The following is a 12,743-nucleotide window of genomic DNA, read 5'->3' as shown; positions in this document are numbered from 1 at the left end:
GATATGACTTGGATTGAAACCACTCAAGTCTTATCTGCAATTTATTAATCTCATCCTTGGCGTTAAAATTTTTTTTCCTTCTCCAAGCACTCATTATGCCCCTGCATTTCCTTATTTTGACTGCAACAGATGCATTTGCCCTTACACTGCTCCAAGCCCCTTTCACTGCACTCATTGCGTCCGGATGGTGCAGAATCCTTTTGTCAAATTTAAATTGGCCCCTTTGCATCTCTGGATTTGCGCACAGATTCACCCAAACGGGCCTATGATCAGAACCCCTTTTCTCCAAGAAAGATTGGTTGGAGCCCGGGAAGGTATCACGCCAAGCTTTATTACCAAAACATCTGTCGAGACAACATTGGATCCACTCTTCCACCTCATACCTCCCCATGTAAATCTATCTCCTTTACTGACCAGTTCTTCCATGTTGCAAGCTGATAACATGTCAGCAAAGTATTTAAAGGACTCTTCAGGCCTCATCGGTCCCCCCGTTTTTTCTTCATTACTTAGAATTTCGTTGAAATCACCAACCATGCACCACGGTTGTGATCTCCCCAATCCTAACCTTCTCAATCGTTCCCAAACTCCACTTCTCCCATCGGTGGCTGGTTCCCCATACACGCAGGTTAAGTAAAAAGCTAAATCACCAAACTGCACCAAAAGATCCACCATATTCTTGTCTGAACTCTTAACGCAGACTTTTACATTTTTTTTCCACATAACAGCTAAACCACCACTGTATCCAATAGGATTCACAGTGTGTACACGCTCATACCCTAACCATACTTGAAGATCTACTACTATATTCCGACATTTTTTTGTTTCCATTAAAAATAAAATCTCCGGGAAATGGTATTGACGCATCTCCCGTAGTCTTTGAATTGTCAAGCCTTGAGGCCGCCCCAAGCCTTGACAATTCCAGCTCATGAAGCTCATTGGGCATTGGGCAGTCCCTCCTTTGGGACTACCTTTAGGCAAACCGCCTTGGTTGTTGAACTTGACTCTTCCTCGTTCCCTACACACTTTCTCTTCTTACTGTTCACAATCTGCTTCCCTTCTCTACTGTCAGGCTCTAGCGATGGTTCCTGAATAGGAATGTCACGCTTCCTCTGATCTCTGATAGCTTTCGGGGGTCTTCTTCTAGCCCCAGCCGTATTCTTAGCTATCCCGGAAGAGCATGGTGCCAGTGAGCCAGCTCTGAAAACCGTAGAATAGTCCAAAATACAGGGGTTAAGACTCTCAGCAGAATCTGCTCCCTTAAGTAACAGTCTATGAACATGCGATGATTGATACACTGCAGTAGCATGCGCCTTGAAAGAATCCGCTAAAAGTTTCTCAGGATTGCTTTTGGTACTTAAAGCTCTGGGGTCTCCTGAATTTTCGCAGTAGTCAAATACCAAACCTTTACCTCTATCAAGATCAGAGGAAAGCACTGGAGGAACTTCCAAACGAAGCGTAGCTCTCTGATACATAGTCCCCTGAGACGTTTCCTTTAGGGATTGTTGAACTCTGTCTACCTTAACAGCATGACTATCTCCAGTATCTGCCTTCATGTACCTCCTCATTTCCTCAAGAATATCCTTTGCGACCTTGCATCTACCAGTAGCAGGGTCAGTACCCACGAGGGATTCATCAATGATACCAAAGAGAATATCATCTTCAGTTAAAATACTTTGCTTCTTTTTCAAACTTTCTGTCATCTTTTCTCTTCTTACTCTAGATTCCTCTTGCCTCTGTCTAACCACCAAAGGGCAGAGATCTTTCTCATGGTTAAGCCTTTGACAGTGGAAGCATCTTTTCTGAACTCTTTCATAATGAAAGAGAATCGTTGCCGGCTTTCCTTTGATAGTAATCACCTTAGACCTCCTGAGGGGATTTGCTACGTTGAACTTCACTTGGACCCTAATGAAAATTTGTCGGGTCAAAGGCCATGACCATTGTCTTTCCCACCAGATCACCGAGTGCTGTCAGCGCTTCATACGTGTAACAATTGACTGGGATATTACTGATTTGAACCCAAATCGGAACAAACTGCAGATAGTCTTCTGGAGGGTTTTCAACCCACCTTTCCACCGCTATTACCCACTCATTGAATGTGTGAATCCTTTCTCCAGCACATCAAGTAAATCATGTTCATTCTGAAAGATGAACTGAAATCTTTCTTGAGATAAGTCAATCCCACGCACTCGACCTTCCTTCTCCCACTTTCGCGGCATCCTCATAATCAGAGTCGACATCTTCTGACACTGAGGGTTGAGGATCCTTCCAATCAAGCTTAGTTTGTTGTCCTCCGCCGAACTGAACTCTGGTAGCTCCGGCATGGCGAACGGAGTATCTTCTTCATCCAGCGACAGGGCCATGAGCGCTTTATCCATAGCTAAAGACATGCTTTCTTGCTTAACGACTCTTCTTTTCTCAAAAAAACTCTCACCACTTTTCCTCCTTGTTCTTAATAATTGAAGAACAGTTGAGAAAAACAGCAGGAAATTTCGAAAAGGAATCCAAAGTAGCCTCAAAAACAAAGAAAAGGTTGACAATTTTGCTCAGAAACGTGTTATACCAACCAAAGTGCACTGATTGATGTTCTTCACCTTTTAGACCACTGGGTAATACCTGGAGCCCACGCGGGGACGCTTGAGAGGAAAAAATGCTCCTTCCACACTACTCTCTGTTCTGACGCTGTCCCTTACATCCATCTCTTAATATTATTAGCATTAAAAGAAAAAGAAAAATGGGTTAAATGTGAAAGAACGTATCTTATTTAGGGGATAGAATAGACGGATCTTCTGGGACACGTGTTATTCTTTGGGCCTTCATCTCTTTGAGAAGAGAGAGAGAGAGTTGAAGCAATCTCATCGATGTTCATCTTTGCGTTTCTTTCTTGTAGGATCCTGAATCATTTGAAGATCAAATCCTTGTGTTGTTTTCTTGTTGTCTGGTTGATATGAACGAGACCGGTGGTTCAAGGAAGTGCTCTCCCCCATCCCTTCACAGCATAAGATCGCCATGCTCCAATTCTTCCCCAGCTCTCATACCCTTGACTCGTGTATGTTCCCGGCGAAGATTTCGAACCGTTGGTCCTGATCTCTCCAAGAAGCTCGAGTTTACTCAGGTATACTACTAATCTTCCTACTCTCTGTTTCGAGAAAAAATCTCATAAAGGTGTTACCTTTGTGATTGAAATTGTTACTCTGTTATTGTATATGTGTATGAATTGCTCTGTTCTTGCGTCTCTTTTCTCTGATATCTTTAGAATTGTAATTGTTTCGAGAAAATTCTCATAAAGGTGTTGTCTTTGTGATTGATATGTTGCTCTGTTATTGTATCTTTGAATGAATTGCTCTGTTCTTTGATTTCTCGGGTCCGTGGAAATGGATTCTTGAAAAACTTATTCTCTTACTTGTATGTTCTTACGTGTGTAGACTTGTAGTTGTTTGCTTAGAGCGTGTTGATTGTGATTACAGGGTGATCTAAGAAACAAAGGCGATATTGAGAAACTCTTCTCCAAACAGAGGTATGTTCTTACTTCAGATCTTTCAAATACTTTCAGGAGAGTTGTAAAGTTGATAACTTTTCTGGATCTTCTTTAAGGTTTTGAATTCGTTTCCTTGTGAGGTAACAGGTTTGATGCTGTGATTTATTTTGTGGGTCTTAAAGCTGTGGACGAGAGTGTTGGCAACCCTCGCCGCTACTTTGACAATAAATTGGTTGGAACTATCAATCTTGAAACTTGTGAGTAAAGGATTTAACATTTGTCTGATTCTTTGTCATATTTTCTTGACTATGGAGCTCACATGTTTTTTCTTTGGTTTCATTACCATGTTTGTGTGACTAATTGGTGCTGAATGACCACAGTTCTGCTAGAAAAGGTAATTTTGTTGTTGAAAAGCTTTAGTCAGATTCCACATGTTATCTCTTCATGGACTAATAATACGTAGTCTTCTTTGGATCAGTCAAGAGTAGTTCAGCTCTCCAATGGCGAGAGATCCTACCATATCTTTTATGAATTGTGTGCAGGTGCTTCACCAATTATTAAAGGTAACAGTTCAAACCCATATATCTAAGAAATAGTTCAGGTATATGATTGTTTTAGACGCATATGATATGTTTGGAAATGTCCCTGCTAAAGTAAAATGTAAACATATATATACAAGGTTTACTCAGTTATGGCTGAGAATCTACAAGTGGCTAAACATATAGTAAGAGGAAGTTTTCAGCTTGGTTTACTACCCCATTTGTTCTGTAGATAAGATAGATCAGATTGCTTGATTGAAATTCTCATGTTTTTGGTTCTACAAGAGAACTCTAAGTTTACAAGAAAACTCAATTTTTTTTTAAGAACCTCTAAATAAAAAACTAGCAATGGAGTTAAAAATCAGTGTGTCTCTTAAGTAGAGTTCCTAGTTACAATTAATTACTAAAATATTCATTAAAAAACTCTAATGAGTTTGTGGGTTAATGGTGCTCTTAACAGACCCGAGCTTAAGATGCGGTGAGCAACATGATTAATTAGCAATGTTTTATTATTTTTATTTTGACAAGACACTGTGAAAATAGGTTGAGCAAGCAAAGGATGAAGTTGAATGAAAAAGGTAAATCTTTAGTAATCTGGGCCGTTCATAATAAATGGTAGTACAATGATCAAACGGCTATTATTAATGACAGAGGTGTCTTGTCCAGATCCAGCACATGCAATCTCAGCTGTCGAAATAAAAGAAAAATCAAAGGCTGAGAATAAAGGTCCGTCACTTCCCAGGTTCGGTTAGTCAACAATATAGTCGGAGCTGAATTGAAAATGTTAAAACCCAAGTGCTCTTAAAAAAAAAGTACTCTAGTAGAAGAAAGTGTCCTAAATTGAAAATAAGAAGTCAAAAACTGCCTAATACTGTAATATTTTCTTGATATAATAGGGGTAGAGTCGTAGAGGCAGATTTGTATAATTTGTAAATATTTCCTCTACAAATAAAGCTATAGTAGCAAGCTACCGACAGGGTCCGGCTTAACATTGTTATGGATCCTAGGACAAAAAAAAATTTTACCCTATAAAATTTATATTCAGATAATATTTAAAATATTTTAAAATTTTAATCAGTAATATTTTGTATATTTTGTGATTAAAATAAAACTATATGCATATCAAATATTTTTGGGCCCTTTTCAGTTTTATTTATTATATTTATAATTTTTTAAATATAAAAATGTAGATCTTTTTAAAAAATTGGGGTCCTTAACTATTAATATACCGGGGGACACGGGCTTGGGCCCCGGACGGTCGCACCGCTTGCCCCCCCTCCTCAGCCGGCCCTGGCTACCGAATAAGCTTGTTGGGATAAATTAATTTTGGTCCACAAAAAAACCGTTATATCTTTGACACCGTGATAAATTTCATGGGCTTCCAATTTAAAACCAATTGGCGATAAGTAAAGTAGCTCAAGTCTCTAATATATTTCTCAAGTTTCTTACATATTTTTAATGTGATACCAGGTGGTTGGCCCGCACCTTGTGCCGACATAATTAAACTGCCAAAATTTGGAAGAAAATTATGTATTTTAGTATTTTTATATATTATCATTTTGTTATATATTTGTTGTATATGTTGTAATTATATATTTTAGTTGAAATACGGATAATTTTCATGTTTACCACTTTATTGATATCATTATTCATGTTTACCATCACTAAAGAGACATTTTCAAAAATATATTTTTCATTAAGAAACAAAAGATGCTTTTACCCTTACTCTTTATATATAATAAATAATTATTTAAATAAAAAAAATAAAAAAAAGTTCTAAAAAAATTCAATAAGTTTTCTACAAAAATATTTTCTACAATTTTTTAAAGTTTAATAGCATAATTTTATAAATATATTTTTATATTTATTATAATATTTTGATTATAATATTTTTATAATTAATTATATAAAATGTAAATATTGTTAATTCATTATTTAACACATGTTGTATTTGGTAGTTAACCAGTTATAAATATTCCGCAAATGCACCAATCGTGCAAATCTCTTTAAAAAAAACTTAAAACCGAAACAATCCGCATCCGCAAACATCTACAACCACACTCCCAATCGCTGCGGTTACATCAATCACACCCTAAATAAAAACAAATCAACATTTTGCAGCATTTGACCTTGACTTTTATTGACGACCGAGAGAAAATTTGGATCCCGAGATATCTTGACATTATTGTGTAAACAAAATTTAAGTTGATAAACAATATATGAGTTGAGTTACATATAAAGACACAATTGTCTTTTTCTTTACTTTTAAAGACACTTTCTGCCTGGTGGACACTTTTCCATTTATCTATGCTTTCATTTGACAATCTTGTCCTTGGACATTTAAGAAATCAGTTATTCTTCTTGGACAAACTGATAAAAAAAACTTGACATTGAACTTTTCTTTAATTTTTTTAATTTTTTTTTTTTCTTTTGCAATCTTTTTCTTCTTCTCTGTTCTCCTCCTCCCTCCTTTTTCTTATCTTCTTTTCCTTTCTACTCCAATATCTCTTTATTTAGATCTGTTTTATTTTTTCAAATATGTTCTTTCTCGTAAAATACCGTTATTATTGCTGACTTTCCACCACCATGGCCATTTTTCCCACGGCCACCACCGTCCACCATCGTTGCCGTTGATTTTAAAGAGACATCACCATCACTAATTCTTATAAAGCCAGCACCATCTCCATTTTTTCCAGTCAATATATTTTCCATTATCACCACCGTCTCTATTTCTTCCGTGGCCACCACTGTCTCTATCTTCTCTTACTATAACCTCCGCCAGCTCCGCCATCAACCACCTCACAACCCCCCAGCCACACAAATCAACTTTGGTTACATCCACCGTCTCCTCCTCCACACTGTCTCCACCGTCAAATCCTCACCGTCCTCTCTCCCCACTGTCCATAACCACCACCTCTTTCAGCTCACACAATCCCCTCACAACCCACCAATTAAAAAAATCTAATTCGATTGCATCCATTGTCTCCTCTTCCCACTGTCCATGACCACTTCAGTTGCATCCACTGTCCATGACCACCACCTCCTCTTGTCATGAAAACGTCGTTTTCCACTTCATCGCAACTCACCGCCGCAGCACCGATCTCCGCCGCGTAATCTTCTCCACGTTCCCTTACTTAATCTTCCAAAATTACCATTTTGACCCTAACTTCGTCCTCAGCAAGATCTTGTGACAGCCGTCACCTCCTATCTGGAGAACAGCGTGCCACCAACAATATCTCATAACGCAATAGCCCATATACATAACTCCACTCACTCTAAGCCCAAATAAAAATCCGAATAAAAAGCTCACTAGCACCAATTCCGTCCAAATATCATATACTCGTCAGTCTCACCTGAAATGGGGAAGAAAGAGGGGTGAGTAACGGGGAAGTCACTCAGTGAGGTATGAGATACTAAACCCGAAGTCCATGGACCCGGACAGAGCACTCCGAATAAATATAATTTGATCCTAACACGTTACAAACACGGTACCTAAAGTACCCAAAGATCACACAACAGTCCTAGCGAGGTGCACACTCGCTGCCCACTAACAGGCCAAAACACCACCGAATATGTGCTCGGTAACACACGCCCGTAAACGATTTATCGACCTCGAAGCCTTGGCACAACTGGTCGACTAAGCTGTGCCGCAGCATACTCCACACCCAATGCCCAATGTACTGGTCTCCGGCCGACACACAGAATTACGTCTCCATGGTCGGCTAACACCCAAATCACCTCAATATACTATATACATATATATTATCAATTATAAATGAACAAGCACCGTTGAACTATCTAACACCCTAGTTCCGGTTTAAGAAAAGAACCTAAAAACTAAACAAACAATGACAGACTCGATTTCACACAGACAAAACACATTATAAATAAATTATACTTATTCGAGGTCCTAAGACGTGTAAGAGAAGTTCGGGAAAAGACACTCACCTTAGCCAAGATCGGAGATTGATCAGGTCATACTCGGGAACATGCCTCATCAAACATCTAGGCTTTAGAGAGAATGGCTTGGCAAACAAGTCAATCATAAGATCCATGCTTGGTTCGGTTCCTACGCACGCCATATTAAAGTGTACGTTAACTATGTTTCTTGTTTCACAAGAAACAACTAATGATACACTTAACCTTCGCGGACATAGCTACAGTTGACGCATCTTGATCTCCGGCGACGTGGTCAAGCTCTCCAGTGACCAACGGCTCATGGCGGTGCAGATCGGTGATTGTTGGTTCCGAGACGCAACACTCGCGTCTCACTTTCTCCTTCTAAGTCCCGGCTTGGTCACGTTCTCCATGGAACGGATCCGACGTGAACTGAAAACATGGTACATCGATGGATCTGTGACAATGAGGCTATGTCAGTGGCGTGACGACGGCTCCGGTGATGACGTCTATGATTTTGGCGGTGGCTGGCGATGGTGGTGATGATGAGATGGTGGCTCCGGTTCGCACGTCTTCTCCTCTCGACTTTGCTCACATCAACACACATGAGATGGAATGGTGATGGGTTTGTAGACTCGTCTTCTTACTTACGGAACTGACATTAGTTTGATCGCAAGAAAACTTGAGTGGAGGAGAGGGGTGTGGGAAGAGATGGTACAACGATGGTGTTCTCTTACAAATGACGGCTAGGTTAACATGACGAAGGAGATGCATACAAGTTTATATATTGCTTTGGTTTTGTAATTATTTTGGTTTAGTCCAATTAAATAATCAACCCATTCCCAATACTGGTTTAGAGAAAACCGGGTCGTTACAGATCTCCTCCTCCATTCGCCGCACCTTGGACCATTGATAGGAAAAAAATGAGAATTAGAGTTATAGATTAGAAATGGAAAAAGGGAAAGTGATGAAATAAAGATTTTGAGATTTGAAACAAAAAAAGAAGAAAGCTTGGTTTCGGAAGCAACGAGAGAGAGATATAGTTGAAGGGTATATTAACCATTCAACACATAGAAAATAAACTGTTTGGAATAGCTTATTCCTCTAGATTCCAAATTTTATTTACCAGTTATAGGGAAAAGAAAATAAATTGCATTCCATAAATTATTTTGGAATAAGTGGAAACATATGGAATCTAATTATAATACATTCCGGATAAATATTGTATGTGAATGAGATGGAAATATTGGAATGGGGCACAATTAAATTTTAAAAATTACTTTAATTGATTTAGAAAATAGCTAACTTATTTATGCAGTCAAATAGTAGAATTGTTAAGATTTTAAAATTTAAAATTCTGGTAGATTTTTATTATTTGTCGCTAATTCAACAAAGTTGTAGCAACATCTTCCCCATTTAAGCATTTTTACGTTTGATTATCTTTTTTCTTTGAAACACATGTTTGATTATCAAACCAACAAATGAAAAGTTGCTTCTCTCCTAGCATTCTATCTCCTTCATCATTGTTATATTATATATTAATTTTGTATTTTTGATAAATGAATGAAACACTTCCTCCAAACTTATTTATCTATTCTTTCTTGATGAATTATGATTTATACCCACAGAATTATCTTGTTCTTCTATTGTTAGTTAATTCTGAGATTCTTTTAGCATTCGTTTTGATTCACTCTAGTCTAGAAAATTAAAGTAATTAAGTTAAGTAGTGCATTTGTATGTTCGATACATTTTATTAGTATATTGAAAATATTCTTACTAATTTGATTTAAATTATAGTTACTTTCATTCCAAGGTATTCCTCTAAAAGGTTACCATTTACTTCACCAAAAAGTTACCCTGCGATTACTCATTCCATTTTGTTTTATTCCATAACCTCCTTCGTTCTTTGTGTTGTCATTTCATTTTTTTAATTCCTTTGATTTAGAGTATTCCTAATTTTTGTTACCAGTTACAGTCTGTGTGTCCAGCAGAAAGTGTCTAATAAAGTAATTGGAAACTCATAAAGTGTCTATGAGATAATTTTTTCGCAATATATACATGATTTGCTGGAAAATATATTTGATAAAGTTCATAAACTAAGTCACGTAACTCAATGATAAGCGTCGTGTTAGTTTTTCCTTTGATCATTTTGTTTTCAAGAGTCATGAAAGTTTTCAATTTGGCCAATAATATCCACATAACATTAAAGGAAGTAGCCACTCTTCTCCAACAAAGAAGTAAAAAAAATGGAAAAATAACTAAACCTAAATAACATAAACTAGGATAAGACATGCGTTTTGCGCAGGATAAATTTATATAAAAATTATTTAAAAAATATTATACGGAAAAATAAATTTATATTCTTGATTGAATTAATATTTTGGTATTTAAACCATTTTTTTTAACTTTTTGTTAATTACATAATTTGATGAGTTGATCCCATTTAAAAAAAAAATAAGTCAAAAAATCACTTACCGCATAAGAACCTAACGTTTATGTCGAAAAATTTCGGATCTATTTGATTACAATGAAACTATGTAAGCTCGGTATTATATCATGATTTAGTAATTTAAAAATTAATTATGGTTATAAGAAGTTTACGTTCACGTGTTAATCCTATATATCTTCAATATTTTTTTCTTTTTCATTTTGGTTATTGTTCGATATAAATATTGATTTTGAACTTTATTCTCATTTCGTTTTTTTGTTTTGACCTGAGATTTAGAAAATGCTTATGATTTAAAATAATTAAAGAGAAACATACTTAGGTTAAGATCTGCACCTTTTTCAGAATAAATATTTTATATTAATTATTTATTTTATGCTTTTCTGCATATTATGAAATAATAAAATAATAAGTATATATATTAAATAATTAAGAAATCAGTTACTATTATGTAATAAATTGGCGTGTGCATATAAATCGAACTATCACTCTTGTTTATTCGCAATCATTTGAGGGTAAATAAATCAAAACAATCAATCTTATCTATTGTATATGATATATAATTAAATTTAAATGATATTAATATATATATAAATAGTACACTTTTAATATGGATTAAATGAAGTTTCTACTCATATGATTTTATGATTATTTCACTACAAGAAAACAGCGACATACCGAGGGAAAAAATCGTCGGTATGTCGTCGGAATAACATTATTCCGACGATATACCGACGAAACAAGTCCTCGGAAATAACTCCTCGGAAATTCATTTTTTCTCGGAAATCCCTCGGAAATTTCCGACGGAATTCCGAGGAAATGAATTTCCGAGGAAACTCTGAGGACCACCAGTTCGTCGGAAAGGTCCTCGGAATATACCGAGGGAGAACTTCCTCGGGATATTTCGATGGATTTTCCGATGGTCCAATCCTCAGAAGTTCCGACGAAATGTTCCTCGGAATTTTCATCGGGAATTTTCGAGGTACGGAGCCCTCGGAAAATTCCGAGGAAGGAGTCCCTCGATATATTCCGACGACTTATTCCGAGGAAATGTTCGTCGAAAATTTCCAAGGGTTCATTTCCTCGGAATTTCAAAAAAAATTAATTTTTTTAAAAAAATAAAAATTTTGAAATTTAAATTCAAAAATATAAAATTAAAATTAAAATTGAAAACATATTAGATAATATTCAAAGTTGTACAAATAAAAATAAAACATTCCGAGTTTTTGAAAAAAAAAAACTACGGGTCTTGCACGTTCGGGAACACCTCGTTCGGGTACATCCTCTGCATCATCTCCATCATTTGCTGGTTCAGCCTCTTATGTGCCTCATAGCCCGCCTGTTGAGCCGCCATCAGGGTCTCCAACAAAGATATGCGATCATCCTTGTCCTCCAACTGAGCCGTAAGTACTTCTGGGACAACAAAGGGCAGTGGTGCAGAAGAAGGAGGAACCGACCGGGGGCGACGACCCAAACCGACCAAACGTCCCTTCTTCTTTGGAACCGACTGAAATAGAAAATAGCCAAATTTAAATAATATAAAAATATGATAAAATAAAAATCAAGAAATAAATGAATTGAACTTAAAAAAAAGAACTTACCGATTCAACGATTTCGTTGATTCGAAACCGGGACAAGTTGGTCGAAGCCGTCGAATCGTCATCGTCGGTTTGAAGCTGAGACACTTCGTCTTGCACCTGAGTTTGGACCAAGGTGACCACTTCCCTCACAAGACCATCATCAATCTAGCTGGTCTTCTTGTTGGTATACGCCCTCTTCATTAGGGCGAGATCATCAACCGGCTCGCCATCATTTTCTTCCGCCTTGAAAAAAACATAAATTAAACAAACATTAGAAATTAGAAGAAATGCACAAAAAATAAAATTTCAAAACTTAAATAATCGAAGAAAAAGCCGCTGAACTTACCATGCGTTCCCCAAGAGTGGCAATAGATTGAGCACCCAAGTTATGTTTGAAGACGCCCTTCCCTTTACGGTCGCTCCTGCGGTTGGTAGAGTTGGTGAAAGAAGTTTCTTTCGTCTCTTCCTTATCCCAATGCACACACAACTCCGTCCAGACCGTGTTGTTCATCGACTTTGGGACCTTTTAATAAAAAAAAAATAGTTTAATAAATTAAAAACAACCTTGTTGATTTCCCACTTCTTCTTCCACTCGTGGATCTGCTTCCCATAGTTGTCCATAACTTTATGGACGAAGTGGTGATAGATAAAGAGCGTATCATCGGAATTTCAGTTGAATTCTTGCTGAAAAAAAAACACAATTAGTAGAAAATTTATATTAAAGATTAAAAATATAAGTAAAAAATTAGAATACTTACAGCAAACTGACGAAACCACAGATGCTGCTTGTCGGTAGGGAAGTCAGT

The 12,743-nt window shown here is 36.9% G+C and overlaps 1 long non-coding RNA gene across 1 annotated transcript; it reads left to right on the top strand.

Moving 5' to 3' along the window:
- The first annotated feature begins 1,523 nt into the window (after positions 1–1,523).
- LOC106370759 lies at positions 1,524–3,749 on the top strand. Its single transcript, XR_007323859.1, has 3 exons — positions 1,524–3,112; positions 3,465–3,514; positions 3,623–3,749. It is a non-coding gene; the product is annotated as an uncharacterized LOC106370759 (long non-coding RNA).
- Positions 3,750–12,743: the final 8,994 nt, after the last annotated feature.

The sequence above is a fragment of the Brassica napus genome, chromosome C5, assembly GCF_020379485.1.
Source record: "Brassica napus cultivar Da-Ae chromosome C5, Da-Ae, whole genome shotgun sequence".
NCBI lineage: Eukaryota > Viridiplantae > Streptophyta > Magnoliopsida > Brassicales > Brassicaceae > Brassica > Brassica napus.
The sequence above is the reverse complement of the archived record's forward strand: the minus strand, read 5'-3'. Positions and strand labels throughout refer to the sequence as shown.